Source organism: Phodopus roborovskii, unplaced genomic scaffold (genome assembly GCF_943737965.1).
Source record: "Phodopus roborovskii unplaced genomic scaffold, PHOROB, whole genome shotgun sequence".
NCBI classification, from domain to species: Eukaryota; Metazoa; Chordata; class Mammalia; order Rodentia; family Cricetidae; genus Phodopus; species Phodopus roborovskii.
In genome coordinates this window covers 46,768,260-46,790,290 of record NW_026126418.1, presented here as the reverse complement: position 1 = coordinate 46,790,290, position 22,031 = coordinate 46,768,260, and the positions used below count along the sequence as shown (strand labels likewise).

Here is a 22,031-nt window from a genome sequence, read left to right as displayed (position 1 = left end):
TTCCTTCTGAGGACAAAGCAAGAAGCTGCCTTCTACATAGCATGAAAAGAAACTTCATCAGATAATGAATTTGCTGGAGTTTTGTTATTGGACTTCTCAACCTCCAAACCTGTAAGAAATACATTTATGTTGTTTAAAAGCTACAGCCTGTCTTATTTTGCTTGAACAGGCTAAAAGAAAATACAATTTTGGAAGTTACACATACTATCAAGCAGCCTCTGCTCTCTTTCTTTGTGAACCCTCCTAATTTGTCTTCTCAGGGGTGTGTGTGTGTGTGTGTGTGTGTGTGTGTGTGTATTAAGCTGAGTGTGGTGAATTGAGTTACACTGATATCACGTTTCAGAAAGGACCTACAATAGCCTAACTCATATTCTTGGGCATCCCAATGCAGATAGTTGACCTCTGGCATGGATTATAATTGAACACACACAGGATACCATCCTTAGGGAGATCTATTGCCATGCCACACATGCAAATTAACTGACAAATAGTCTTATCCACACTGTGTGTGAGTTGATAGCAAGCTTTCCTTTGTGAAGCTTAGTAGGGTTAAATCCACAGCCTATGCTGTGAAAATGCCAAAGGAAACAAAACGACACGCCAGTCCTGCTTAAGACAGTAAGATTTACCTAGCTTGAAGAACTAGACAATAACATGGCATATCAAGCAATCACTATATTTGGCACAGAACATAAGGAATTCAGGGTTATATACAGCCTGAGGAAGTCTTCATACTAAGTAAAACATTGAAATTTTTAGAGTATTATTTTTCATATTATCTGGTTCATTCCTAATGTAACTGAACTTTTGGGGGCTTTGACACAGCTCTCATCAAGTAGCCTAAACTGATCTCATACTAATATTTTTCTTCACTAGCTGCTGGGATTATAGATGTGTGCCACCAGACCCAGCCTGGATGGGGAGCTCCTGAACCTACCCACAACAAAGTAAATCAAGTATTCATTACTCCAATCACACCTTGAATATTTGTTTCAGCTTCAAGTCTAGAGAAGAGTCTGCAAGAGGTGGCTAGAGTTTATGAAGGGCCTATCTTGAAGAGGACACTGCATTCCTGCCTTCTCCCACACTTTATTCTATAGGTGTCTCAGGATTTTCTAGTAAATTTCTCACAGCAGCATCCCAGCATCTCAATGACTCAGATTAGTCAAAACCTATCAAAAAGATTTCATTTGATTCCTAAACCTATCGTGAAATGGATGTCAAAACCATATATCACAAGTGAAAGCCACAGAAGGATCTTAACTACTTCCTTCTCTAAGATGATTTCTTTATGAGGTAAATTGAAATTTAAAACAAAACATAAAAATTGTAGCAATTCATAACAATTCTAATAAAATAAATAGTGAGATAAAACTTCAAGGCAATGAATAAAAACATATAGAACTTATCTCAACCCCCCCCCCAAAAAATAGCCTATGTCCAGAAGAACCCATGTTTGCAGTGTCCTATGGTAGCTTTATCCGTGGTATTTGTGGTTATACAGAAATTGCTTATACTTATTACTTCTGTGCAGGAGGCATGTCCAAATAGATTTACATGTACTTGATATTTATCCTCACTTCTGTTTTATTATTCCCCTTTATAAACTGAGGCACAAAGAGAATAATGACCTTCTTAAGGATGCAGAGGAAGGAAGTGGCAGAGCTCAGCTCCAAGCCCAAGCACAGCGGTTCCGGCATCAAAGTGCTTAATCACACACACATAACACCTCTCGAAAATCCTTAATTTGCTACACATATTTATCAAATCCTGTGATTTTAGAATTTCCTGAGTGGGAGGGGGATGTAAAGGAGAACTGCTCAAAAAAAAAGTTAGAATCAAATGATACATTGCTGTGTTCATTTCTTCAATTTGTTTCTGTCCTCAAGAGTACAACGAGAAGTGTCGTTGCCCATACAGACACCAAACCGAGTGTTTCCACAATGGATTTGTACTCAGAATCCTTGATGACTATAGACAAGAGGCATGAAAGAACCCAACCTAATCAAGGTGGTCTGAACCAAACACAAAGCTCAAAGCAATTGTACAGCCTAGAAATGCTATCTGAAAGGCTAAATCTTTGGATTTTTATACTATTTGGAAGAGGATTGGGTTCTGTTAATAGGACAGACTTCGTGCAACATATGTTAAGAAAAAATTTGGAAGCACTTTAAAAATACAAGCTTGGAAGCTTAATCTTGCAAAAAGAAGGGGGGGGTATCCTTAAAATGTTTGGGGGCTTTTAGGAGAAAGTCAATATTAAAATTAGTACAGAGTATAGAGTAAAGGCTCTATGAGTTGAGTGATGGTTGTTTTTCTAAATGTCAGCATGGAAACCCAAACAGAAAGAGGTGAACTGGGTCCTTGGAAAGACTGACTGGGAAAACTGAGTGCTATTTGTGACATGGCTGATGGCAACCAAAAATTGCCAATAGTGTGACGACAAGGTATTTCCTGGCACTCAGGGAAACTTCAGGTCATACCTGAGGTTGTTATTGAGGGTTCATGGGCTTTAAAGCAAGAGGCAATGGATATGGAGTAATGCTACGAATTTCTTGAATGATGTTCCCAGATAGAACTCTTTGGAGTCTGGAAAACTTTTGCAGATAGTTTGAGCTGATCTTTACTAAAAATGACAGTGGTGTACACAGCAGAGGAAAATAACCAACCTTAAACATGACTTGTGGTCTGCCTTAATTTTAACAGCATGGAAAATAACCAATTTTAAAACATAGCCAGTGCTCTGCTTTCACTTAGAGTCATGATTTTTTTTTAAAAAAATACAATGTTTGGGCTGTTAACAGAGGTTTAGGATTTCTTCATTGCAGACTTAGAGTTTTACCTTGAGCACAGTATTTAATTTAGCAGTAAACTTTAATTAGAGATAACATCTTCTAAAGGTTTAACCACCTACACTGAGGAAGTTAAAAAAAAAAAACACTCTAGTTAAATTCTACCAGACTTTGCCCCCCTCCTTTTTTTTTCATCTATAAAAGAAAAGATTGCTCTAAATCCCCTGTAAGAGTTTATAGGATGTGGCCTGAGTATGCTAACACACAGCTGCAATCTCAGCACTCAGGAAGCAGATGCAGTAGAACAGAAATTCAAAGTTAACTTGCATTCCATTAAAAATAAAAATTTAGAAAAAACTTTTTTTTTAAGAAGAGGGGGAGAAAGAGAAAGGGGAGAAGAAAGAAAGAGAAACACATTGTCTATAGCAAACCACCACTCTACCCAAGCCTTTTCTCCTTCCATGTATAAATTATCGGTGCCATTTTATTGGGGGGATTGAACACCCCTTCCTAATCTGTCTATTGATTCATCCATACCCTGGTACAATGTGCCACATGAACTCACACAGGCAACATCCTTTTAATGTATGAATACAGGTAATAGTTCCTGACTCAAAAATTACTACTTGACCAACTAGTTCAAGATAAACAGGGTGAGGGTTTGATCTTAACCTCCCACAATACTCCAATCTTAGAGGGCAGGATTCAGAATTGAAGTCAATGCTCACAAAATTCCTTGAACCCTAACTCTGGTTAGAGGGTGTGATTGTAGGATGTGAGTGTAAGTAAAGGGCTTACTAGTTAATTTTCTGTTTTGTGTTCTTTTGGGGTTTTGGGTTTTTTGGGGGGGGCGGTGTTTGTTTTTGTTTTGTTTTGATTTGGTCTTTTGGTTTTATTGAGACAGTGTTTCCCTGTTTAACAACCCTAACTGTCCTGGAACTCACTCTGTAGACCAGGCTGGCCTCAAACTCACAGAGATCCACCTGCCTCTGCCTCCTGAGTCCTGTGCTGGAATTAAAGGCGTGTGCCACCACCTCCTAGCTAGTTTTCTGTTTTTGAGATAAACACTATAACCAAGACAACTTATAGAAAGAAGAGCTTGCTTGAGGTTATGGCTCCAGAGTAATGAGAGTCTGTCATCTTAGCAAGGCATGACAGCAGAAGCAGAAAGTTGAGAGATGGCATCTCAACCACACACACAGAGCAGAGAGTGAACTGCAAGTTGCTGTTGGCTTAAGCTCTCAAAGCATGCCTCCAATGACTACTTCTTTCAGCAAGGCCATTCCTTCCAAACTTCCCCCAAACAGTGCCATCCACTGAGGAGCACATGCCTAAGTCTATGGAGAGCAATTTTCACTGAAACTACTGCAGAGGTTGCCTTAGTAAAGAGGATCTTTGTGTCCTCTCTAGTACCTTCCCTAAGCTGAGCTTCTAACTTGTAGCGGCCCCACGGCAGAGGGGGACAATAGGATTGGCTTCTAAATTAGAGTCTTACAGCCTGTCTAGGATCTTGTTTGATCTGCTAAACTCTTGGAGATGCCATCCCCCTGCCACACACACACCCCTAAAGTCCATAAATATAGGGAATTTCCTTTATTCTGGGCATTGCTGTTGGATCTCTGCCACATTCCAGATTTTTCTGTGTAGTTGGCTGGTATTATAAAAAGGACCTGATTACCTGAAACAAGAGGGAAAGAGAGACAGATAGACACATACACATGCACACGCGTAAACATGCATGGGCACATGTGTGCACATACACACTAGGAAATATTATTTGTTTAAGCTCAGATGATGTTCATATGACTTCTCCCTAGAGTAAGTGTCAGCTCCAATAGAGAGATGAAGGGCTAGGAATATGTATCAGGCACAGTCCCACAATCTAATGTACTAACAAAGGAATATCATACTTCAGAAATTTACCACAATGTTAACACCATAATGAGGAAGCTACTATTGTTGTTTGCTTTATTTATTTATAAATAAAGAAAAAGGAATGTTTGCTGTCCCACAAAATCAGAAAACCTTTCAGTGAAAAACTGGAAAAGGGCATTGCCTAGATTCCCCAGTAATGCTCTCTTTAGAACATTCTCTCTCTCCACAGAATAAGAAATGGATTTTTTAAACCATCTAAGCTACCAGCCTAAACTATTGTGAGTCTCCAAAGCTTTCATCATCCTGCCACACTTACCTTTATGAGCACAATTAACTGTTTCTGTTTAACAGTCTTTCCCCTCTAATTAAACAGATAGAAGTGAGTCAACAGTAGAGTTCCAGAAGCTGACAAACTGAAATGTCAATCAGCTGTGTCCAAAGGTATTAGGAAACTGCATTGATCCTGCATGCTTAAAAGAAAGAAAGACCTTTAAATTAGAAACAGCCTATGGAACAGCACAGGAATCTCCCAAATAGCCAAATCATGATTCATTTCCCTTCAGGAACTTCTTCTGATTCATAGACTAGGCTAAGGCTTGTCCATCTTTCAGGGAGGGAAAGATTCCATGCTATGGCATTGGTTTGTTTGTTTTGGTTTTGGATTTTGTGTGTGTGTGGGGGGGATGTTTGTTTTGTTTTGTTTGATTTGGTTTTTTGAGACAGTGTTTCTCTGTATAACAGCAGTAGCTGTCCTGGAACTCGCTCTGTAGACCAGGCTGGCCTCCTGAGTGCCACCACCTCCCGGCTAGTTTTCTGTTTTGTAGTATCCTAGCCTTATCTTAAAGCAGAGGACATCAGTTGAGCAGACAGCTACTAGTAGTAGGAAAGCAGAGGAGGTGGTGGCCTGCAATGATTTGTCACTTCTATTTCACTCTTGGAGCAGATGTGGGGAATTCTTTACACACCAGCCACAGAGCATTCTCAGCCTCTATAAAACTTTTGTTTAGCTCAATAAACCCAGATAATATTGATGTGTATACCTCAAGTGGGTTAATTGTATGGCATGTAGGTTTGTTTATAAGTTAATACGTATTTATTTTGGTGGTTCTAGGTATTGAACACAGGTTTTTTGGGCATGGTAGGCAAATACTCCACAACATCCCCACACCCCCTGTAACTAAAGAACAACACCTCACACACGTCCTTTTTGAAACAGTCTCATGTAGAGAAGTCTGACTTTGAAAAATCCTGGTCCTCCTGCCTCCTCTTTCAAGAGTTGGGATTATAGACCTATGTCCCTAAGCTTGGGAAAATACAGGTTCTTGAGAGAGGGTCTAGAGGAGGTGTTGGGTCTAGGCAACTGTTAGGCAATCTTTCCAGACGATGCTGAGGGGATGATCCCTGCTTTTAAAAAATAAAAAAGATGTTGGAGTTGGAGATATAGCTTAGTGATAGTTGCCTACCAAGCACCAGCTGAGGTTCAATCATCAACACAAAGGAAGATTGAAAGAATCTTACAGAACCCATCACAAAACTCAAAATAACCAATAAGTAAAGAGCCACATATCGAAAGTCGTAATTCTAGAGGCTTGAGAGATGTCTCGGTGGTTAAGAGCACTAGTTGCTCTTCCAGAGGACACTAGCTTGATTCCCAGCACCCACATGTTGGCTCACAACCATCTGTAATTCCAGTTCCAAGGGATCCAGGACTTTCTTCTAGACTCTGTATTCACCAGGCATGTACGTGATGCACAGGCATGTATGCATACAAAACACCCTTACATTTAAAAAATAATTTTAACATCATAATTCTATATTTTAATTCTTAATCCTAATAATAAAATAAATTATATTAATACAATAGCAGCCATGATTTAAAAAAAAAAGTTCACTAAGCCAGGTATGGTGGCTCATAGTTAAAATCCCAGCATTCTGAAGGGTGAGGCAGGAGGATTTTGCTAGTTCAAAGCCAGCCTGGGCCACAGTGTAAAACCTTGTGTCAAACCAAAATAAAACATCTTCACTAGAGGGAAGGCAAGAGCCCTGGTCGTATAACAATTTACCTGTGCATTTCACAGGCTGTAAAAAACTTTCCTCTACACTTTCCTACTGAAGCCTTACAAAGACCTGTGACATTTTCTGAGCTGTAAAAAAAGACTGTCTTCTACCAATGGGAAAGTGGAGATTCAGCAAAGGGAAGTTTCTTGTCTCCCAAATGACAAATGAAAACTGCACAATCTGATTGGAAACCAGGTCTTCCAACTCCTAATTCAGCACTCTTCACCATCAAAATCTACTGTTAAAAATGCCACTTCAGCATGGGCATGGCCACCTTTAACCTTTAGAGCTATTGTTTTAGCTGCACACTTCCGAAGTTCTTTTGCTAATGAAATGCAAGACCATCTTTTCTCAGTCTACAACAATGAAAAAAATGCACAATTCCATATATTTCCCTAAATCCACAGGAATGTTTTTGTCTGAAAATCTGGACTCATATGTTTGTGGGGAGGTGTGTGTGTGTGTGTGTGTGTGTGTGTGTTGAAAGAAAGACTGACCTATCCTTAATTATTTGTGGAGAGGGAAATAGGATATGATTCTAGTGTGAAACTACAAAATGGAATCACTTACTAATTTTTATTGTAATAAATAATATTTATTGGATGGCTATAATTTTATGAATTAACTTCCCTTATCATTAACCCCTCTCCCATTCTGCTGTTTCTCTCCATCTCTTTCCATCTGTCTGTCTCTCTCTCTCCCTCCTCCCCTTTCTCACTCCTCCTCCCTCCCTCTTTCTCTAAATAAAAACGTTTTCTTGCAACTGTATTCCATTGTCTTTAACAAACTTTGCCCAGAACCCATCTTCCTGCTTTTCTTATGCTATCATAAGGTACATATGTCTTCATTCTCTGGGAGGAATGTTTTGTACATTCAGAGCCCCTCTCTCTAATATCTTTTACTTCCATTCAAACATACTGAATCTTCTCTCATCTTAAAAGTAATACAAAGCATTTCTTACCCCCAAGGTTTCTATAGTGTCCTCTACATTCATGAAGATGCTCAAGTGAGATCCTTGAGAATCCTTTTTATTTCTTCTTGCTTCTCCCTTATGGACTCAGTTAATATGTGTGGGAGTTTGAATGAAATTGGCCCTCATAATCTCATAAGTAGTGGCACTATTAGGATGTATGGCTTTGTTGGAGTGGGTATGACCTTGTTGGAGGAAGTGTGTCACTGTGGGGGCAGGCTTTGAGGTTTCCTATGCTCAGGATATAGCCCAGTGAATAAGTTAACTTCTGTTGCCTGCAAGATGTAGGACTCTCAGGTTCTCCTCCAGCATGACATCTGTCTGCATGCCGCCATGCTCCCAGCCATGATGATAATAGATTGAACCTCTGAAACTGTAAGCAAGCCACTCTAATTAAATGTTTTCTTTATAAGAGTTCCCATGGTCATGGTGTCTCTTCACAGCAATAGAAACCCTGCCATTTACGTCACTATTCCTAGGCTTTTCTCTATTTCTATTATAACGTTCAAAACTTGTTCATCCAGCAGAAATACAATGTGAACCACACATGTAGATTTGTTTTAATTTTCTAAAAGCCACAATATGTATAATTAATAACAATATATTATATTGTGCTACCAATATAACAGATCTATTATTAGATACTAGACTTAATAAAATTTTCTACTTAATGTAAATATTAACAATATTGTCATTTCCATATACATTCATTATAAATGTTTATGCATATCTTGCTAGCTGTTACCATAATGAACTGTATAGTTTCTATAGATCAATATTTTTCTCAAAATGAACTCTACTGGGTGACAAGAAGCTTCCAGTTGGAACTGGAGAGATGGCTTGGTAGTTAATAGCACTGACTGGTCTTCCAGAGAACACGGCAGCTCACAATCAGCTATAACTCTGGCTCCAGGGGATCTCAGGCCCTCTTCTGACCTCCATAGACACTAGACACACATGTGCTGAACTTGCATGCATGCAGGCTACAGGCATACACACACACAAACTCTCTCTCTCTCTCAAAAAACTCCAGTGGTCTTTTTTTCCATATCTTCAACACATTAGAGCTAATGGTTTTTGTTGTTTGTTTTTATTTTTGTTTACACTTGTTTATTTACCTAGTGTTCAGGTATGCGTGAATTTGTGTGTACATGTGTACACTCGGCATGTGCCATGGCACAATTGTGGGGACAGAGGAAAACTTGTCCAAATCAGTTCTCTCCTCCACCATGTGGGTCCAGGAATTAACCCAGCTTGTCAGTATTGGCAGCAGACATCTGATCATCTTACCAGCACCCATTTTCGGAAATAAAACTTTATGTTGTGACCCCCACAGAACTATATATAGAGCTCTTTAGGACCTGGGATACTTCCAAGGCTTTGAATGAGCTGGACCTTGACTGCGTCTCAGTTCCATCTCTTGCTATTCATAGCTCACAGTACAGTGCACACTTACACACACACACACACACATACATACACACACACTCATGCACAAGATTTCTTTTCTTCCTTAAACCAATCATCATGGTTTTGACTTCTTAGTCATTGTCTATTCTGCTCCTTCTGTTTAGAATGCTCTTTTCATCTCCCTGTTTATCTTCTCTGTGTAACCGTTGCTCACATTTTGTGTCATCAAACTGTTCCAGGCTCCTAAAATATGGACCAAGCTTGCCACCCCCATGTGCTCATGTAGAATCCCCAGCTCTTCCAACCATATCCCTCTGCACTGCTGATGATTTCTTTGTTACTTATATATTTATTTTGAAGACTGGTTTCTCTATGTAGTTCCAGATGGCTTCAAACTCATGGCCAACCTCCTGCTTCAGCCTTCCAAGTGCTTGGATTATATGTATGTGCAAGCAAACACTACCCACATTCATCTCTCACATAATTCTTTTGCATTTGGATGTTAATCATTTGGCCTTAAGTGAGGTCATGTCAGGAATGGCACTGCCTCCTGAGTGCTGGGATTAAAGGTGTGCGCCACCATGCCCAGCTCAAACCTCCCCACTTGTCTCTACAGATGTTACTTTCTGCCTAAGCTCTCCTGTGGGAGAGATCAATGAATTCCAAATTAAACAAAATAGAAATGGAGTTAATGAGTGACACTAAAACTCACTGCTACCTTGATGCAATGGCACACATCTATAACCTAAGCACTTGTAGCTGAGCCTGGAGGGTCACCGGTTCAAGACCAGCCTGAGCTACATAGTTAGGTCCTGTTTCAAAAATAAAACATATATTCATTTAAATGCTCTCTTTTTCATGGGCACTTTGTGTTTAATTGTTCAAGCCAGAAAACTAGATACTACTTGTTTCTTTCATAATTCCCATTCCCAATATATTCCTAATCAATTAATATTTAGTAGTTGGTATTGGAAATGGCTTACATTACCAAATTTGTGTAGTGGTCTTTATTTTTATATATTTATGTTTTTATTATTATATTATATTATTATATAATTATGTTTAGTTATGTGATTTAATTATAGATATATTATGCTTATTTGCTATGAAAATGTTTCCCCTAAGATTCTACACAACATTTGGAGTTTTATTTTTGTTTTTGAGACAGGCTTAACTTTTAGTTCAGTCTAGCCTGGAACGCATAATGTAGATTAGGCTTGCCTCCTGACTTCAAACTCTTAGTGTTCCTCCTCTTCTCTCAGCTACCCAAGTACTGTAATTACAAAGATGAACCAACATACACACTACAACATTTATCTTGTTTTTAAAATATCTTATTTTAATGTTGTATATCTTTGTCTTTATGCAGGTTCCCACAGAGGCATTGGGTATCTTGAAGCTGGAGTTTCACAATATAAGTAAATAAATGTTAAAAATTAAAGAACTTAATGTCTGGGCACACACACATTAGTAGAGTGTTTACCAAGAAGGTGCAAAGCCCTAAGTTCAATTTCTACCATTGAATGAAAACAGAGCGGGGAGGGAACTATACTATGGGGCTAGGAAGATGGATCATGGGTTAGGAGCTTTGATCTCAGCACCTATATGTGGGGTAGCTCGCAACTACCTTAACTGCAGCTCCAGGGGATACACACAAACACACACAGAGAGAGAGACAGAGACAGAGAGACAAGTGGAAGAGAAGTGGAGCATGATGACATGTGTCTTTAATTCAAACACTTAAGAGACAGAGGCAAGAAGATCTTTGTGAGTTTAAGACAAGCCTGTTCCACATTGTAAGTTTCAGGACAGCCAGGGCTATATACAAAGATCATGTCTCCAAAAACCAAAAGAAGGAAAAAAAAAAAAAAAAAAAAAAGAAAGGAAGGAAGGAAGGAAGGAAGAAAGAAAGAAAGAAAAGCAGTAGAAGAAAGCAACATGAAGCCTATCATTGGGAAAAATTAAACTTCTGAATTCAGAGAAAAGGCTGTGGTAACATTACCCTCTTAATTTGCCTATAACAAGCAACAAATAAGTAGAAAACAAGAGGGAGTGCTGAGGGACATTATTTCATTACTGCACAGTTTGCCTTTGCTTCCTTTCCTTGGGAGGCTAAGAAAGCAAAAAGTAGTATGCATGTTCTTTGACTAGAGTTAACAAAAAGGAAGGAAGAAGGAAGAGAGGGAGGGAGGGAAGGAAGGACAGAAGGAAGGATAGAAGCAAGTGAGGGAGGGGAAGAGGGAGGGAGAGAGAGAAAGAAGAAAGGAAGGAAGAAAGGAAGGATGAGAGAGAGAGGAAGGAAGGAAGGAAGGAAGGAAGGAAGGAAGGAAGGAAGGAAGGAAGGAAAGCCAGGCAGTGGTAACACTGGCTTTTTTTAATCCAAGCACTCAGAAGGTAGAGGCAGACAGATTTCTGTGATTTCAAGGCCAGCCTGATCTACAAATTGAGTTCCAGGATATACTCCAAAACTACATAAATTCTTTCTCAAAGAAAAAAAAAAAAAAAAAAAAAAAAAAAAAAAAAAAAAGGAAGGAAGGAAGGAAAAAAATTGCTGGCTGATGGTGAGCTTGTCTGCACTTAACCATGTTAGCAATGACCAGATGTAGTGAGATAGTCCTTCTGTGGCACTGACCATGCTCATTGGGGGATGGAGCCATGGGCGGAAGTGACCTGTGGAAGGAGGTCGGAGGAAGAGCCAGGAAAAGCTCGCTTGCAGACAGGACTCGGACAGGAGAGCATCCGGTGGAAATTGCTGGTGTTCATCTGTCTAGGCTGTAAGTTATTTCTCCCTGAATAAACATCTATTCAGCCTATTTGTATATCCTGATCCTTATTTAATCGCAATAACCAGAGCCTCCCTCTCCTTGATGTATAAAGTTAGACAACATTGTTTCAGGTACATATGTCTGAAGTCTTTTGGATCACATGGGTCACTTTGGTTTGTGTGTTGACTTTAGCCCAAAGAGAAACATGATGAGCTTTCTTTTTATGAATTCAGGGTTAGGGTTAGGGGTGAGAGGGAAGAGATGGGGGAGAGGGAGGGGAGAAAAGAGAAGGGTTTGCTTAAACATGAAGTGTGTTTATCACCCACTGAAGTCCTAATGCAGCCAGCTCAGGGCTAGTGTGCTGAATGCTCCTCTCCTTCCCTTCTCTTTCCACACTCACTGTGAACCCTGAATTAGATCAGGCTCTGGCTTGTAGAATATGAGAGGGAAGAGAGGGTCACAGCTCCTGGGGTGCATCTTTAGGAGAAGATGTGCCTTGGGATAGTAAAAAACCTTTTTTCCTGCGGCCATGAGGCCAGCTATGGGTGAGATCTCTTGTCATAGAACGAGGAACAGATATTAACAGGGAGTGGTTTTCTTGGAAGGTACAACCTTGGGGTATAGGCATGCGGGTGAGGTAATGCTGGGTTGATTTTTGCTTTCAGCTTCTCAACTTTTGTGAACACAGAGAATTTCTAATGTTCTTGAATGTTTGTTTTCTGTTATATTGCAGTGTACCCCTGGGCTCAATTCAGTAACAGACATAGGTGTCACTCACTGTTGCAGTTCATGGGTAAGATGCCATCTGAATGGCAGTTTCCTATCTCTGCCAAAGGCATGTTCCTTTCCTTCTTTATCCATGGGAAATGGCTGTCATCATCCACTCTCCATCTTCTGTACATCCTCATTTTACTTTCTTATCGATATGAAAAACACAGTGTGTATGATGAACTTCCCATAGCAGTCCATTCTACTAAAACTTCCCATCCCTTACGTACTTCCCTTTTCTTACAATTTACATGTTGTAAAATTTACCCATTCCACTTGCAATGTGACTTTTAGGATGTCTACTAAGTTGTGAAGCCATTACATAAGCCAGTTTGATAACACCTTTATCCCTCTGGTTGAAATGTGTCCATTTACCCATAAGGATTCTTTGTACCACTGTTCCCATTGAACTGTAAGGCAGCACATATCACAGGCATGCAGAGAGTCCAGTGGTGACAAGCCTCGCTGAGAGACAACCATAAGAAACTATGGATTCCACTTCTAATGATGGGAGACTAGTTAGAGTTGAACAGATTATTTAAATTCAGAAAAATCCTTCATGGCTCATTAAGATAATCATTATTTTAATCCTAATTTTAAAATAACCCTCCTTAAACCTAACTGTGCACTGATATTTTCCAGATGAAACTTTTGTGACGCTTAACTCTTGTAACCCCTCCTTAGATATTTGTAACTAGAGTCTAAATGATAAAATCTGCAACTTTCCATGTAAGATCTAACTTACTGTTCAATGAACATTGCTAACTCTACATGTAGATTATGATCACTATAATTTTTCAGTTTGGGATACATATTGAAAAGATTGAAAAGAGTAATGTTTATTAACTTTCTTTGTAATAAATGCAATCAGCAGCTTTCTTGGCCCTCGGATAGTTATTAATGATAATTAACTGTGGTGATGAAGAATTACTAACAGCTATGGCCCAGAGGAACAAAATAATGTATTGGAAAAGCTACTTGAGTAAAGCAGTCAGGATGTTAACTCAGGAAGTTACAAGCACCAAGCATGCTGGGTGCCAAATACAAATCTCACCCCTCCCACTCATCGCCTAGCCCTTTCTTGAGCCTCAGAGCTGGCAGCAAATCAGCAGGGTGACCCCCACTTAAGGAATCCATTCATAAGAACGCGGGGTAGCGAACACAGGAGGAAAAGAAATGCTCATTTTTAGCACTAAGACACCTGCTTCCACCACTTTGATTTTACATGAAGGAAAATAAGGAAGAGAAATTGGAATGAGTCAGCTCCATCCTCCAGCAACACTAATTCCTGAGTGTGGGGGAGCTCTGGGCAATGAGCCTTCCACTTGCAGAATTATGGCAGCCTTGGATGTTCACACACGAAGTGGAGAACTTGAGAAAGTATGTGCTTGAATGCGATGATATGCTACCTTGGCTCCTATTAGACTCACCTGGAAGCCTTTCAAACATCCCTCGTGCCCAGGCCACTCTAAGCTGATTAAATTAGAATATTTTGGAATGAGATTCAAGTATCAGTCTAGTTTTACAGCCTTCATAGTGATCTTAATGTGTGCTCAAGGTTGAGAACCACTAACTTAGTGTCAGGCTTCTCTTGCTTACATGGAAGGCATGCTATTTTCAGCCTTAGCTATACTTTGGAATCATCTGGAAAAAACATTTTAAAAATACTGATGTGAGGAAAATGGAGAGACTTGAACACTGGGTACAAATTTTCAATTATAAAATGAACAATTCCGAGAATAAGCTCCAAAGCTGCAGAGAAACCTTATCTTGAACCATCCCTCCCCCCAAAAAAAAAGAACAAATCCTGGGATCTAATGCATGATATAGGCTTTGATGGATATGTTAATTAAATTGCAGTCATTACATGATGTGTATGTATACCACATCATCACATTATACATGGACTCTTTATCAAATAAGGCATGTGTGTATGATGTGTATGAACACATTGCTGCTAGATTCTCCCTTAGAGAAAATAACTCTAAGAAACTAACCAACTGGTCCAGGTTTGGGCTCAAGCAAACAACTGCATCTTTTTTCAAACGCTCCTCCCAGTGATTGCAAGGCACAGTCAGGAATAAGTCCACTTCCTGGACTGAGAATGGACAGACACCTTAATTAACTAGGAGGGGGCTCTGAGGGAGGGATGAGCAAGACCTTCCAGATCATGAGTGCTAACAGCTGAGACAAGGTAAGTGAACACAATTCTAGGGACAAATACCACTTTCTTCAGAAGGAAATTTGAGCTGCTTCTAGTGGTGCCAGCCCGAGATTCTAGCCCATAAGTTGAATAGCTGCTTATTATCTCTAAGTTCAGTCTGCATTGCAGGGGGTGGGGGGAAGAGCTCAAAGTAGTATGGCAAATGGTGTAAATATGTGCACACACGTGTACATACATCTGGGTGCCAGGTATATGTCAGGGAAAAAAAATCTGGGAATAGAAGACTATTTTCTCCGACCAAATGTAATGTAAGGAGCCAGGTGGCGTGGAATACACCTTTAATCCCAGCACTTGGGAAGCAGAGGAAGGTGGATCTCTTTGAGTTTGAGGCCAGCCTAGTCTACAGAGTGAGCTCTAGAACAGCTAGGACTGTTACACAGAGAAACTCTGTCTCAGAAAAGATACATGCATGCATACATACATACATACATACATACATACACACACATGGAATATAAGGAGTACAGATGGACAGGTTGGTCTGTTTTTAGTGTGGCTATTTGGTTGCTTTTTAAATTTTATAGTTAGGAATATTTGATCAGCCTTTTCAAACCTCAAGCTTGCTGTGGCAGTTGTATTTGCATACAAAATGGGTGTGATCCATGGAGTCTTCTAAGACATGCCTCCTTTTCAATCTGTCCACCAACCATGATCATGAAATGGTCCAGTAGGTTAAGGTTATCCTCCTGGGCTAAGCCAGGCCAGGGATACCACTTCACAGCCTCTGCTGGTTTTAGAGCCTGGGCTCATTGTGCCTTCTCAGGCGAATTTCCGGGAAGTGGTTCTCAAACTTCCAAATGCTGTGACGATTTAAATCCCTCGTGTCGTGCTGATCCCCAACTATAAAACTGACTTTCGTGGCTACTTCATAACGGTAATTTTGTTACTGAGTGGTGTCTGGTTTTCTAAGACCATCAGAAAACACGGATTTTGAGCCCTACAGGTTGAGAACCGCTGCCCCAGGGGCTTTGGGTCTGTGGAATTGGAGGAGGAGCATTTAAGATGAGGCTTCTCTGGACTTAGCTCTGAAATATTCCAAACTACTGAGAGCCGGACTTGGCAGCATGTGCCTATTATCCAAGCACTCAGGAGGTAGACAGAAGGTGTGTCCAAAGTTCAAGACCAGCCTGGGCTAGCTACACTTACGATTCTGCCTTAGAAACCACAAAAGCAGAATTAACTGAGGAAGAACTGTGAGAAAGAGAAGACCAGGTGGTAGTTAAATCAGATGTGAGATGAGGAAAAGAATCCGCAGGAATTCCAGAGCAAGCAGCCAGAGAAAGCATGCTTCCTCCACAGTTCCCCTGGTGAAAACCTTGGTGTAGAGACCTGCCTCTGTCTCCAGTTTCTGACTCAGGGTCAGTTTAAGAAATGTGCATTCTAATGCCTTGGGAAGGAACTCATGGGCATTCTTAGGTATAGAACAGATTTCCTTGATCTCTCTACTTCTTCCCTGCAACTCCTTCTTTTTATATAGCTGAATTAGATTCAAGTATGACTTGTTCTAGTTAAAAACCAAATTGGAGTTATCATTTGTTGAAACTGTTATAAGCAAACATGGTCATTTGCTTATTCTTAATGCACAGTTGATTCTGGAGCTTGTGATTTACCCAGTGACTGGCATTTCCACATTCCACCCCTCCTTTTGCAGGGCTGACCCCCCCCCCCCCCCCCGCACAAGCCAAGGGTTAGGCAACTCCATGCCCTCACTCTGCTGCAGCCTTTTGTTTGACCTCAACCTTACAGGTCGGATGGAAGTAAGCTGACTCAGTTCCATGCACATCGTCTACACCGACCCTGCGGCCATCAGCGTCAGAAGCGTCTACCACTCAGTGTCACCCCTTAGAATGAAATCAGTTTTAAATACAGCTAGAAGGGACACAGACCTCATTTCACTCAAAGTTAGCTGGCCCATCCAATCATCTAGCGTGCATCCGACCAACTGGAACTTTAGGGCTGAGGCACGATTAAGTCGGGGAATGTTGAGGGCATTAAAACGGTTATATGTTTATCAACTAGTTGTACGTTGTCAATCGGATTGGCCCAAGGTGTAAGCGAAGCTTTGAGTGAAAAAGCAACTAGAGTAAGTTCTTCGCCTAAGCTACCAAGAAGAGCTTAGGGGATTGAACTCTTTTGTTTCAGTTTGAGCTTCATACAAAAGAAGAGCAAACAACAAAATCATTTTTCAGCTGTAAGATTTGGTCATAACCTCCATCTAAAGAATCTATGTGGATTTGATTCCTCAAAATGCAGAGTAGCAATGTTAAAGTCACTGGGTAAATCCGAGTTTTGATATGGTTTTCCTGAGACATCGGGGATTTCCAAAGGTGCAGGATGCCCGGATAAATCTATACAATTTTCAAATACAGAGACAGGCACATGCAACAATATGTCTCTTGGGTCACTTGAATGGTGCCCGCAGCGGACTTGACCTCCTGGTAGAGGTCCGGGTCTGTAACCTAGCTGGAGTAAAACCTCAGCACTAAGAGACAGGCCTCAGGATCTCGGCGCCTGCGCGGTAGGCTCACGGAGTTGGGTTGGGGAAGGAACTGGGTGACACCGGTATCGCTGACTCGGCAGGCGGCTAAACTTCTACTGCCAGTTCTCTGCACTGAGTCAACTCAGACGCACCAGGAACGCAGCCTAAATTCGAAGTACAAAGGAAAAAATACACCATAGAAACTTCTACTAGAAAAAAAAATCAGACCGAAGTCCTGCTCTAAGCAATAGACCAGCGCTCAGTTCACTGAATGAGTAGGTTTATTAAGGAAAGTCCGCAGGCTGGGGGATGTAGCTCAGTGGTAGAGCGCGCGCTTCGCATGTGTGAGGTCCCGGGTTCAATCCCCGGCATCTCCAAGCAGCCATGAGGTGATAACCTTTTTCTCTTCCCTGTACGAATTGACTCCTTCCTGTACCAACATTTTGCTCACATCTAGAAGAGCCAAAAACAAACAAAAAGGCCCCCCCAAAAATCTGCAAAATATAAAAAACAGGCTCGTGATTGCTGTCGGAAAAAGTGAAACGAAAATTTCGGGAATAAAATTTGTAGTTCCTTTTTTCATTAATGCTAATAATTTTAGAAAAAAACGAGATTGAGCAAAAAGAGAAGCACAAGGAAAGAAAATACTACGAATTTGCATTGGCCGGGAATCGAACCCGGGCCTCCCGCGTGGCAGGCGAGAATTCTACCACTGAACCACCAATGCAAGTACAGGAGGTGGTCCTCTCTAATACTATACGAGCATATATTTCCATATGCAGCTTTGTGTTTGTTAACTATGTGTTTACTCAAAAATCAAGACAAGAGGAGAATTCCTTTGTTACTACTGTTCAGTTTTTATCTCACATACATTGTATTTGGAGATTTTTTTTTTAATTCTTAATCCAATGGTGGTTAACTTTCGCTAATCTTTATGAGATTTTTTGGTACCTAGCAAAGGACACAGTGGAGTTGTATTCTGTATAGGATTACATGATCACCAGCTATTTTCAGATAGTTTGGTCATATGTGTGTATACATACATAAGTATATATGCATAATTTATGTATATGCACTTATATATCCCACCTGTTTTTGGTTTTATCAGTTATTTTAAATACTCAGACAAAATTACATGGTGGAATGTTTAGGGATTAGGAATAGGAATCAGGGATCAGAAACCTGGAGTTACTAGGAGAATGTTGAACTGTCATGCTGACCTCCACAGAACTGGATGGGAATCACTACTAACTCTAATAAAGTGGCCTGGATTCCCTAAATAGTCCCCTTTTCATTTGTGAAATGACGGTGTCAGTATCCCTTTCAACTCACAAGATGAGTCTGATATTTCACTTTGTTTCCATGGAAAGGGGAATTGCTAAAGACACAACCAGTATATGTAAGAATAAATTAACAGAAAAAAAAAAAGTTCAGTGTAAATGTGTTTGTAATTCATGAAGATGTGGACATCATTGGCTTCTTTATTTTTGGAAAGAAAATTCAACAATTTTGAAGGACCTTTGATTAGTCAAGGAAGATTCCAGGAAAAAATAAAATAAAAGCTGTACTAGCAGTTACTGTATTCGGGACGTGATGAGTATGTTGAGGTGGACTTCATCCTCTTGAAGTAAATTGCTTCGACTTAACAAACAGTGAAGCCAGGGCTTTTAGGGAATGATTGGCACCTGATCACTATTATGTCAGTGTCTGTGGGCTTGACCACTGCCCAACCTGTCCACCTGAAATATTGCATTGGGACTCAGGATGTTATACATTCAGAATAGCTGAGTGCAGATAGAGAAAGGCCATAAACAGCCACTGAATTAATGTAATTACATAATTAGTTCGTTTCTAAGGAAATTTTACTGTGGGGGTGAACAGCAGAATTCGGAGGCAAATGAATTACAGAATCAAAGAATGGAAGGTGTAAGGAATTGGGGAACTGGGAAATCTAAACTCCAGTCTCAAGCAACTGTGAGAGAACAAGCAAGGTCAAACCATTTTATTTTGAACGTAGTTTGTTCTTTGAAATGAGAGAAATGGGTTAGAAATGTGGTTTAAAATATCACCACTGTGGAAAGGATCTGGCCTTCCAGTGTTGTTCCAGGCCAGTGAGGAAAGCCATTGCCTCCTTGTCCTGAACCTCAATTTACCAGATCATTTTCAGTCACTCACTTATTTGTAAGCCAGAAACTTGAGAGAGAGAGAGAGAGAGAGAGAGAGAGAGAGACTACAGCTGGGGATCATAACATTAAGCAAAGTAAGCCAGATGCAGAAAGATAAATATATTTTCTTAAATATGTGCAACCCAGACTTACTGTGTGTGTATGTGTGTGTGTGCAAAGTGCATTATTCACATGTGAAAATGTCATAACTGAAGCCCATTTTATTTTTTGTTTATAAAAAAGGAAAACCTGGGAGTGATGACACACCTATAATCCCAGGACTTGGAACCCTGAAGAAGCAGAGGGATTGCCTCAAATTCAAGGCCAATGTAGTCTCCAGAGTAAAAGGAAAAAAAGAAAGGAGTTACTAGAAGGGGTTTATGACCATAAGAGTGGTTAAAGAGAAATGTGATGACTCAAGAGCTGATGGCTAAGAAATTGAGCATATAGCCCTGAGGCGTGTGTGCAGTGGGATCCAGAGAAGTCCCAGAAATGCTTCAGCGGGCCCTGATTTTGCTATCTGTGTGATCAAGCATGCAAAGTTCACAAGGCTGGCCCGCTGTGACTGAGCATGGGCACACTCACACTTTCTCTTCTCTGGTCTGCTCTCTGATTCACAGAGATTGTTCCCACTGAGACTGAAAGAGAGGAAGAAAAGCACAGGAGTGGCATGAAATTGTGAAACGTTACACAATGCCTTTGGGCTCATGTTGCAGCAGAAAGATCTTTGGGTGCTTGCTCAAGGTACCAAACCCAAAATGGAGTTGGCTTGGCTCGGAAATGCAGTTAGTCTTAGGCCATCTGAAGGAAGTCATTAAGAAATAGAAATAGTTGGTATAATACACTCAGCAAAGCAAAGGCCTTTTTTTTTTTTTTTTTTTTTTTTTTTAAGCTGTGAGTGATTGTATTGATTTAATACATGCGGCTTATTTCTGTCCCAGGTTAAAAACTAGCCCTGGGGAAATGGAGGAGCCTGTCATTTGGATTGCCCTTTACTAGCTGGGAATTAAATCATTACTTATTCCATTTTAGAATCACAAGTAGTACCCTAAGGCCTACTTTCCTAGGGATGAAAATCAGGGCATGGAAATGAAGAACCCAGGTATAATTCTCATGTGCAGATGTGAGGATGTAGTGATGTGTCCTGGAAGGCAGTCATCAGGAGTCATCTGCTTGTGTTTTCCAGTTCTCAGGCATGTCCAATTAGTCAACAAGTCTGAGTGTCCTATCTTAAAAGGAAGCAGAATTCTGCTCTTCCTCCTCATAGTAGTCTCTATTACTTGGTGTAGACAACTACCGCCTTACTCCCTAGACTGAGAATAATGCATGTCCTTTTCCATGGTCTATGCAGCTACTAGTTGAATTGTCTCTCTTCCCTCACCTATTTCTCTCTCTTCTCCCATCCTTCCTTAATTTTTGAGGACCCCATTGTTCTTTCATTACAGATTCTAACATTGAATTGGTTTCAAAGCCCTACAGAGTGTGGAATGGAGATGTGAGTATGAATTCATCACCTTTCTGATTCCTATTTGGGGTGGGGGAGGGCAGTATTTATTCAAAGAGTCTCAGTGACCTTGTGACCACCACCATCTATTTTCAGAAATGAAAGTTGTCTCCTATACCAATAGCTCTCTTCTTCCCAAGTCATGTTGTGTCTAAAGTGTACACACACACACATCTATACATTAGGCAACTCATGTCTATGATTCAAAATTCAACTGAAAGCAGTCATTGAAAAGTGGTCTTTGCCCCACCTCATCTCAGGAGATAGAAATATCTCATTTACTTTAAAGTAGAGATGGTGCATAGCATATATGGTTGTAGCCACAAGCTTTACTTTTTTTTCCAGAAAAAAAAATCATTTAAGAAAAAGTTGCCTTAACATAGACAGCTACAATTTATAGAGGCAGGGAGCTCTGTGTACATCCTTTAACTGTCTTTTATAGGTTAGGAATTAAGACGTTAATTTTTCCATTTCTCGTTTGTAAGTAGTATCCTAAGGTCAAGTTTCCTAAAGATTAGAATCAAGGTATGGGAGTAAAGAATGCGGCTGCAATCCTAAAATGTATGAAGATGGTGAGAGAGTGCACTTCTTAGAGACTGGGCATCCCTACAGACTGGTCCTCAGCAGAGGATGCTCATGCTACTCTTGATACTGTTGCAGTAGGAACAATGCTGCAGTCAACACTTTGAACCAGTACCATTCTGCATGATTATAACATCTGCAGAATAAATTCCTGCAACTAAAGTTTCGGGGGAAAATTTGAGTCTTTATTTTCATGACAGAGTGTCACTGTATAGCCCTGTCTGGCCTTGAACTCACAGAGATCTGCTTGCCTCTGCCTCCTAGGTGCTGGGATTAAGGGCATGCATCACCACTCAGAATTACATATCAGAGAAACCTAATGTTTTCCATATTTGTAACATAAGGGAGACTATATCCTCAAGATAATAACTTATCATGAACAGGAGAGTCATTAAGTTACCTTCTGTGTGCAATGAATGAGCACCCCCAACAGAAGAAA

General features: G+C 40.4%; 2 non-coding genes across 2 annotated transcripts; one reads left to right on the top strand and one right to left on the bottom strand.

The window, feature by feature from the left end:
• The first annotated feature begins 17,646 nt into the window (after positions 1-17,646).
• On the top strand, positions 17,647-17,718 carry Trnaa-cgc (transfer RNA alanine (anticodon CGC)). The gene has a single exon. It is a non-coding gene; the product is annotated as a tRNA-Ala (tRNA).
• Positions 17,719-17,997: 279 nt separating this feature from the next.
• Positions 17,998-18,068, bottom strand: Trnag-gcc (transfer RNA glycine (anticodon GCC)). Its single transcript has one exon. It is a non-coding gene; the product is annotated as a tRNA-Gly (tRNA).
• Positions 18,069-22,031: the final 3,963 nt, after the last annotated feature.